Here is a 9620-nt window from a genome sequence, read left to right on the forward strand (position 1 = left end):
CAAAATAAAGAGCAAAGGTCACCTATAGACCTTGGCAATTGAATCAGGCAATTTCAGATCAAGTTTTAGGATGTTTCCAGGAAGTTCCAGTCAATTTATCTTTATCAGAAATATGATTTGCAAAGGTTTTTCTTCCCATTCTGTGGATTGATTTTCACTCTCTTGGCAGCTTATTTGATGAGTTTTGATGAATACTGATTACCTATTTTTCTTCTGTTCCTTGTGCTCTGGTTACACTAGTGGCTTCCCAGGTGGCGTTAGTGGTAAAGAACCCACATGCCAATGCAGGAGAATTAAGAGATGCAGGATCAATCCCTGGGTCAGGAAGAACCCCTGGAGAAGGGCATGGCAATCTACTCCAGTATTCTTGCCTGAAGAATCCCATGGACAGAGGAGCCATGGGTCGCACAGAGTCTGACATGCCTGCAACATGAAAATTACCACACATGCACGCCTCTACTTTGGTGACATATCCAAATCTAAAGTCATGAAGCGGGGGAGAGGGAAAGATGGCGGAGGAATAGGACGGGAAGACCACTTTCTCCCTCACAAATTCCTCAAAAGAACATTTCAACGCTGAGCAAACTTCACAAAACAACTTCTGTAGGCTGGCAGAGGACATCAGGCAACCAGAAAAGCAGATCATTGTCTACAAAAACAGATTTTTAATCTTTGCTCTTAGGTTTTTGCGGTCAATTTTGTACATTTAAAAACCCAAACTTCACTATCCCAGTTTACCTGAGAGTGAGATTACTGGCTTGACCACTCTCTCCTCCTCTGAACTCTCCTTTTTCTCCACCAGGTGGCCTCTGTCTCCCCCATCTCTCCTCTATCCAACTCTGTGAATCTCTGTGTGTTCCAGACGGTGGAGAACACCTAAGGAACAGGTTACTGGCAGGATTTGTCTCTCTCCTACTCATTCCTCTCTCTGATCCTCCTGGTCACCTCTGTCTACTTCCTCCCTCTCCTCTTCCCCGTATAACTCTGTAAATACCTCTGAGCGGTCCAGACTATAGAGCGCACATAAGGAAGTGACTACTGGCTAGCTTGCTCTCTTCTCTTTTGATCTCACCGCATCTCATTCCAGTTACCTCTAACTACCCCCTCCATCTTCTCTTCTCCTTATAACTCAGTGAACCTCTCTGAGTGTCCCTCAATGTGGAGAAACTTTTCATCTTTAACCTAGATGTTTTATCATCGGTGCTGTATAGATGGAGAAGTCTAGAGGCTACTGTAAAAATAAAACTGAAAACCAGAAGCTGGAGGCTTAAATCCAAAGCCTGAAAACATTAGAGAACTCTTGAATTCAGGGAACATTAAGCAATAGGAGCCCATCTAATGCCTTCATACCTACACCGAAACCAAGCTCCACCCAAGGGCCAACAAATTCCAAAACAAGACATACCACGCAAATTCTCCAGCAACACAGGAACACTCCCCTGAGCTTCAATATACAGGCAGCTCAAAATTATCCCAAAACCTTTGATGTCTCGTAACACATTACGGGTCACTCCATTGCTCTCCAGAGAGAAGAAACCCAGCTCCACCCACCAAAACTCCAACACAAGCCTCCCTAACCAGGAAACCTTGACAAGCCACTGATAGAACCCCACCCAAAGTGAGGAAGCTCCATAATAAAGAGAACTCCACAAATTCCCAGAATATAAAAAGGCCACCCCAAACGCAGCAATATAACCAAGATGAAGAGACAGAGGAATAGACAGCAGGTAAAGGAACAGGAGAGTTGCCCACCAAACCAAACAAAAGTGGAAGAAGTAGGGAATCTACCGGAGAAGGAATTCCGAATATTGATAGTGAAAATGATCCAAAATCTTGAAATCAAAATGGAATCATAGATAAATAGGCTAGAGACAAGGATTGAGAAGATGCAAGAAAGGTTTAACAAGGACCTAGAAGAAATAAAAAAGAGTCAAAATATAATGAATAATGCAATAAATGAGATCAGAAACACTCTGGAGGCAACAATTAGTAGAATAACGGAGGCAGAAGATAGGATTAGTGAAATAGAAGATAGAATGGTAGAAATAAATGAATCAGAGAGGAAACAAGAAAAACGAATTAAAAGAAATGAGGACAATCTCAGAGACCTCCAGGACAATATGAAATGCTCCAACATTCGAATTATAGGAGTCCCAGAAGAAGAAGACAGAAAGAAAGATCATGAGAAAATCCTTGAGGAGATAATAGTTGAAAACTTCCCTAAAATGGGGAAGGAAATAATCACCCAAGTCCAAGAAACCCAGAGAGTTCCAAATAGGATAAACCCAAGGCGAAACACCCCAAGACATATATTAATCAAATTAACAAAGATCAAACACAAAGAACAAATATTAAAAGCAGCAAGGGAAAAACAACAAATAACACACAAGGGAATTCCCATTAGGATAACAGCTGATCTTTCAATAGAAACTCTTCAGGCCAGGAGGGAATGGCAAGACATACTTAAAGTGATGAAAGACAATAACCTACAGCCCAGATTACTGTACCCAGCAAGGATCTCATTCAAATACGAAGGAGAAACCAAAAGCTTTACAGACAAGCAAAAGCTGAGAGAATTCAGCACCACCAAACCAGCTCTCCAACAAATTCTAAAGGATATTCTCTAGACAGGAAACACGAAAAGGGTGTATAAACCCGAACCCAAAACAATAAAGTAAATGGTAACGGGATCATACTTATCAATAATTACCTTAAACGTAAATGGGTTGAACGCCCCAACCAAAAGACAAAGACTGGCCGAATGGATACAAAAACAAGACCCCTCTATATGCTGCTTACAAGAGACCCACCTCAAAACAAGGGACACATACAGACTGAAAGTGAAGGGCTGGAAAAAGATATACCACGCAAATAGAGACCAAAAGAAAGCAGGAGTGGCAATACTCATATCCGATAAAATAGACTTTAAAACAAAGGCTGTGAAAAGAGACAAAGAAGGCCACTACATAATGATTAAAGGATCAATCCAAGAAGAAGATATAACAATTATAAATATATATGCCCCCAATATAGGAGCACTGCAATATGTAAGACAAATGCTAACAAGTATGAAAGGGGAAATCAATAATAACACAATAATAGTGGGAGACTTTAATACCCCACTCACACCTATGGACAGATCAACTAAACAGAAAATTAGCAAAGAAATGCAAACTTTAAATGATACATTAGATCAGTTAGACCTAATTGATATCTATAGGACATTTCACCCCAAAACAATGAATTTCACTTTTTTTTCAAGTGCTCATGGAACCTTCTCCAGGATAGATCACATCCTGGGCCATAAAACTAAACTTGATAAATTCAAAAAAATCAAAATCACTCCAAGCATCTTTTCTGACCATAATGCATTAAGATTAGATCTCAATTACAGGAGAAAAACTATTAAAAATTCCAACATATGGAGGTTGAACAACACACTTCTGAATAACCAACAAATCATAGAAGAAATCAAAAAAGAAATCAAAATATGCATAGAAACGAATGAAAATGAAAACACAACAACCCAAAACCTGTGGGACACTATAAAAGCAGTGCTAAGAGGAAAGTACATAGCAATACAGGCATACCTCAAGAAACAAGAAAAAAGTCAAATAAATAACCTAACTCTACAACTAAAGCAACTAGAAAAGGAAGAGTTGGAGAACCCCAGAGTTAGTAGAAGGAAAGAAATCTTAAAAATTAGGGCAGAAATAAATGCAAAAGAAACAAAAGAGACCATAGCAAAAATCAACAAAGCCAAAAGCTGGTTCTTTGAAAGGATAAATAAAATTGACAAACCATTAGCCAGACTCATCAAGAAGCAAAGAGAGAAAAATCAAATCAATAAAATTAGAAATGAAAATGGAGAGATCACAACAGACAACACAGAAATACAAAGGATCATAAGAGACTACTATCAGCAGTTGTATGCCAATAAAATGGACAACGTGGAAGAAATGGACAAATTCTTAGAAAAGTACAATTTTCCAAAACTGAACCAGGAAGAAATAGAAAATCTTAACAGACCCATCACAAGCACGGAAATTGAAATGGTAATCAGAAATCTTCCAGCAAACAAAAGCCCAGGTCCAGACGGCTTCACAGCTGAATTCTACCAAAAATTTAGAGAAGACCTAACACCTATCCTCCTCAAACTCTTCCAGAAAATTGCAGAGGAAGGTAAACTTCCAACCTCATTCTATGAGGCCACCATCACCCTAATACAAAAACCTGACAAAGATGTCACAAAAAAGGAAAACTACAGGCCAATATCACTGATGAACATAGATGCAAAAATCCTCAACAAAATTCTAGCAATCAGAATCCAACAACACATTAAAAAGATCATACACCATGACCAAGTGGGCTTTATCCCAGGGATGCAAGGATTCTTCAATATCCGCAAATCAATCAATGTAATTCACCACATTAACAAATTGAAAAATAAAAACCATATGATTATCTCAATAGATGCAGAGAAGGCCTTTGACAAAATTCAACACCCATTTATGATAAAAACTCTCCAGAAAGCAGGAATAGAAGGAACATACCTCAACATAATAAAAGCTATATATGACAAACCCACAGCAAACATTATCCTCAATGGTGAAAAATTGAAAGCATTTCCCCTAAAGTCAGGAACAAGACAAGGGTGTCCACTTTCACCGCTACTATTCAACATAGTTCTGGAAGTTTTGGCCACAGCAATCAGAGCAGAAAAAGAAATAAATGGAATCCAAATTGGAAAAGAAGAAGTAAAACTCTCACTGTTTGCAGATGACATGATCCTCTACATGGAAAACCCTAAAGACTCCACCAGAAAATTACTAGAGCTAATCAATGAATATAGTAAAGTTGCAGGATATAAAATCAACACACAGAAATCCCTTGCATTCCTATACACGAATAATGAGAAAGTAGAAAAAGAAACTAAGGAAACAATTCCATTCACCATTGCAACGAAAAGAATAAAATACTTAGGAATATATCTACCTAAAGAAACTAAAGACCTATATATAGAAAACTATAAAACACTGATGAAAGAAATCAAAGAGGACACTAATAGATGGAGAAATATACCATGTTCATGGATCGGAAGAATCAATATAGTGAAAATGAGTATACTACCCAAAGCAATTTACAAATTCAATGCAATCCCTGTCAAGCTACCAGCCACATTTTTCACAGAACTAGGACAAATAATTTCAAGATTTGTATGGAAATACAAAAAACCTCGAATAGCCAAAGCAATCTTGAGAAAGAAGAATGGAACTGGAAGTATCAACTTGCCTGACTTCAGGCTCTATTACAAAGCCACAGTCATCAAGACAGTATGGTACTGGCACAAAGACAGACATATAGATCAATGGAACAAAATAGAAAGCCCAGAGATAAATCCACACACATATGGACACCTTATCTTTGACAAAGGAGGCAAGAATACACAATGGAGTAAAGACAATCTCTTTAACAAGTGGTGCTGGGAAAACTGGTCAACCACTTGCAAAAGAATGAAACTAGATCACTTTCTAACACTGTACACAAAAATAAACTCAAAATGGATTAAAGATCTAAATGTAAGACCAGAAACTATAAAACTCCTAGAGGAGAACATAGGCAAAACACTCTCAGACATAAATCACAGCAGGATCCTCTATGATCCACCTCCCAGAATTCTGGAAATAAAAGCAAAAATAAACAAATGGGATCTAATTAAAATTAAAAGCTTCTGCACAACAAAGGAAACTATAAGCAAGGTGAAAAGACAGCCTTCTGAATGGGAGAAAATAATAGCAAATGAAGCAACTGACAAACAACTAATCTCAAAAATATACAAGCAACTTATGCAGCTCAATTCCAGAAAAATAAACGACCCAATCAAAAAATGGGCCAAAGAACTAAATAGACATTTCTCCAAAGAAGACATACAGATGGCTAACAAACACATGAAAAGATGCTCAACATCACTCATTTTAGAGAAATGCAAATCAAAACCACAATGAGGTACCACTTCACACCAGTCAGAATGGCTGCGATCCAAAAATCTGCAAGCAATAAATGCTGGAGAGGGTGTGGAGAAAAGGGAACCCTCCTACATTGTTGGTGGGAATGCAAACTAGTACAGCCACTATGGAGAACAGTGTGGAGATTCCTTAAAAAATTGCAAATAGAACTGCCTTATGACCCAGCAATCCCATTGCTGGGCATACACACTGAGGAAACCAGAATTGAAAGAGACACATGTACCCCAATGTTCATCGCAGCACTGTTTATAATAGCCAGGACATGGAAACAACCTAGATGTCCATCAGCAGATGAATGGATAAGGCAGCTGTGGTACATATACACAATGGAGTATTACTCAGCCGTTAAAAAGAATTCATTTGAATCAGTTCTGATGAGATGGATGAAACTGGAGCCAATTATACAGAGTGAAGTAAGCCAGAAAGAAAAACACCAATACAGTATACTAACACATATATATGGAATTTAGGAAGATGGCAATGACGACCCTGTATGCAAGACAGGAAAAAAGACACAGATGTGTATAATGGACTTTTGGACTCACAGGGAGAGGGAGAGGGTGGGATGATTTGGGAGAATGGGAATTCTAACATGTATACTGTCGTGTAAGAATTGAATCGCCAGTCCATGTCTGACGTAGGGTGCAGCATGCTTGGGGCTGGTGCATGGGGATGACCCAGAGAGATGTTGTGGGGAGGGAGGTGGGAGGGGGGTTCATGTTTGGGAATGCATGTAAGAATTAAAGATTTTAAAATTTAAAAAATAAAAAAATTAAAAAAAAAATAAAGTCATGAAGCTTTCCCTCCAGTTTTTCTACAAAGAGTTCCATATTTGTATCTGTATGTGAAGGTCTTTGATGCATTTGTTTGTGTGTGTGTGTGTTCATAATTCCACGCTTAGAACAAATGCAAATACCCACTCTTTGCAGATTTGTGCCATGTCACTGCCTGGCCTTCACTGGTTAACTTGGCATGTTCCTAGTCCTGGGGTCAGCCCAACAGTTCAGCTAAAGGCAACACAGTTCATTTCTGAGTCAGCTCTCGCCTGGCATACATGTACCTATTTGATTCTCCAAAATATGTGGCTATATTTGAATGCCCAGTGTCCACTAAATCTACACCCCAGTTTTACTCAGGGTTTTACAAGTTCTAGTCTATGTCTCCACCCTTAATCCCTTTGTCCCCTTCTCCTCCTGCTCTCAATCTTTCCCAGCATCAGCATCTTTTCAAATGAGTCAGCTCTTTGCATCAGGGGGCCAAAGTATTGGAGCTTCAGCTTCAGCATCAATCCTTCCAGTGAACACCCAGGACTGATCTCCTTTAGCATGGACTGGTTGGATCTCCTTGCAGTCCAAGAGACTCTCAAGAGTCTTCTCCAACACCACAGTTCAAAAGCATCAGTTCTTCAGTGCTCAGCTTTCTTTATAATCCAACTCTCGCATCCATATATGACTACTGGAGAAATGATAGCCTTAGCTCTAGTAATTTTCTGATACTCTCTTTAGGGTTTTCTATACACAGTATCATGTCATCTGCAAACAGTGAGAGCTGTACTTCTTTTCTGATCTGGATTCCTTTTATATCTTTTTCTTCTCTGATTGTTGTAGGTAGGACTTCCAGAACTATGCTGAACAATAGTGAAGGATGTGGATACCCTTGTCTTGGGGATCTCAGGATCAGGGGATCTTAGGGGGAACGCTTTCAGTTTCTCACCCCTGAGAATAATATTTGCTATAGGCTTATCATTTATGGCCTTTACTATGTTGAGGTAGGTTCCTTCTGTGCCCATTTTTGGAGGAGTTTTAATCATAAATAGGTGTGGATTTTGTCAAAGGTTTTTTCTACATCTATTGAGATTATCAGATGGTTTTTATCTTTCAACTTGCTAATATAATTTGATTGATTTCCGTATATTGAAGAATTGATTGATTTCCATATATTGAAGAATCCTTCCATCCCTGGAATAAACCCTACTTGGTCATAGGGTATGAGCTGTTCCATGTGTTGCTGAACTCTGCTAAACTTTTGTTGAGGATTTTTACATCTATGTTCATCAGTGATATTGGCTTATAGTTTTCTTTCTCTGTGTTGTCTTTGTCTGGTTTTGGTATTAGGGTAATGGTGGCCTTATAGAATGAGTTTGGAAGTGTTTGTTCCTCTGCAATTTTTTGAAAGAGTTTTAGGAGGATAGGCATTAGCTCTTCTCTAAATGTTTGACAGAATTCTCCTGTGAAGCCATCAGGTTCTGGGCTTTTGTGTTTTGGGAGATTTTTAATCACAGCTTCAATTTCAGTGCTTGTATTTGGGTTGTTTATAATTTCTATTTCTTCCTGGTTCAGTCTTGGAAGGTTGAAATTTTCTAAGAATCTGTCCATTACTTCTAGGTTTTCTATTTTATTGCCTTATAGTTGTTCATAATAGTCTCTTAAAATTCTTTGTATTTCTGCATTGTCTGTTCTAACCTCTCCTAATTTTGTTGATTTGGTTCTCTCTTTTCTCCTTGATAGTCTGGCTAAGGGTTTGTCAATTTTGTTTATCTTCTCAAAGAACCAACCTTTGGTTTTATTAATCTTTACTATTGTTTCTTTCATTTCTTTTTCATTTATTTCTGCTCAGATCTTTATGATTTCTTTTCTTCTACTAATTTTGGGCTTTTTTTCCCTTCTTTTTCCAATTGCTTTAGGTATAGACTTAGGTTGTCTAATAGATGCTGTTCTTGTTTCTTGAGGTAGGATTGTATTGCTATAAACTTCCCTCTTAGAACTGCTTTTGTTGCATCCCATAGGTTTTGAGTTGTCATGTTTTCATTTTCATTTATTTCTTGAAATCTTTCTATTTCTCTTCTGATTTCTTCACTAAACTGTAGGTTGTTTAGAGATGTGTTGTTTAATCTCCATATGTTTGTGTTTCTTGCAGTTTTTTTTTTTTAAATTGATATCTAGTCTCATAGCATTGTGGTTGGAAGAGATGCTTGATACAATTTCAATTTTCTTAAGTTTACTGAGACATGATTTGTGACCCAAGACGTGGTCTATCCTGGAGAATGTTCCACGTGCACTTGAAAAGGTGTATTCTTCTGCATTTGGATGGAATGTCCTGAAGTTTTCAATGAGATCCATCTCATCTAATGTATCATTTAAGACTTGTGTTTCCTTATTAATTTTCTGCTTTGATGATCTGTCCATTGGTATGGGTGGGGTGTTAAAGTCTCCTACTATTATTGTGTTACTATTAAGATCTCTTTTTATGTCTGTTAGTGTTTATGTATTGAAGTGCTCCATGTTGGGTGCATAGATATTTACAATTGTTATATTTTCATCTTGGATTGGTCTCTTACTCATTATGTAGAATCCTTCCTTATCTCTTGTAATCTTCATTTTAAGGTCTATTTTGTCTGATATGAGGATTGCTTCTCCAGCTTTCTTTTGCTTCCCATTTGCACGGAATATATTTTTCCATCTTCTCACTTTCAGTCTATATGTGTCTTGAGGTCTGAACTGGGTTTCTTGTAGACAGAATATATATGGGCCTTATTTTTGTATCCCTTCATCCAATCTATATCTTTCGGTTGGAGCATTTAATCCATTTATGTTT

The sequence above is a fragment of the Capra hircus genome, chromosome 13 (genome assembly GCF_001704415.2).
Source record: "Capra hircus breed San Clemente chromosome 13, ASM170441v1, whole genome shotgun sequence".
In the NCBI taxonomy this organism is placed as follows: domain Eukaryota; kingdom Metazoa; phylum Chordata; class Mammalia; order Artiodactyla; family Bovidae; genus Capra; species Capra hircus.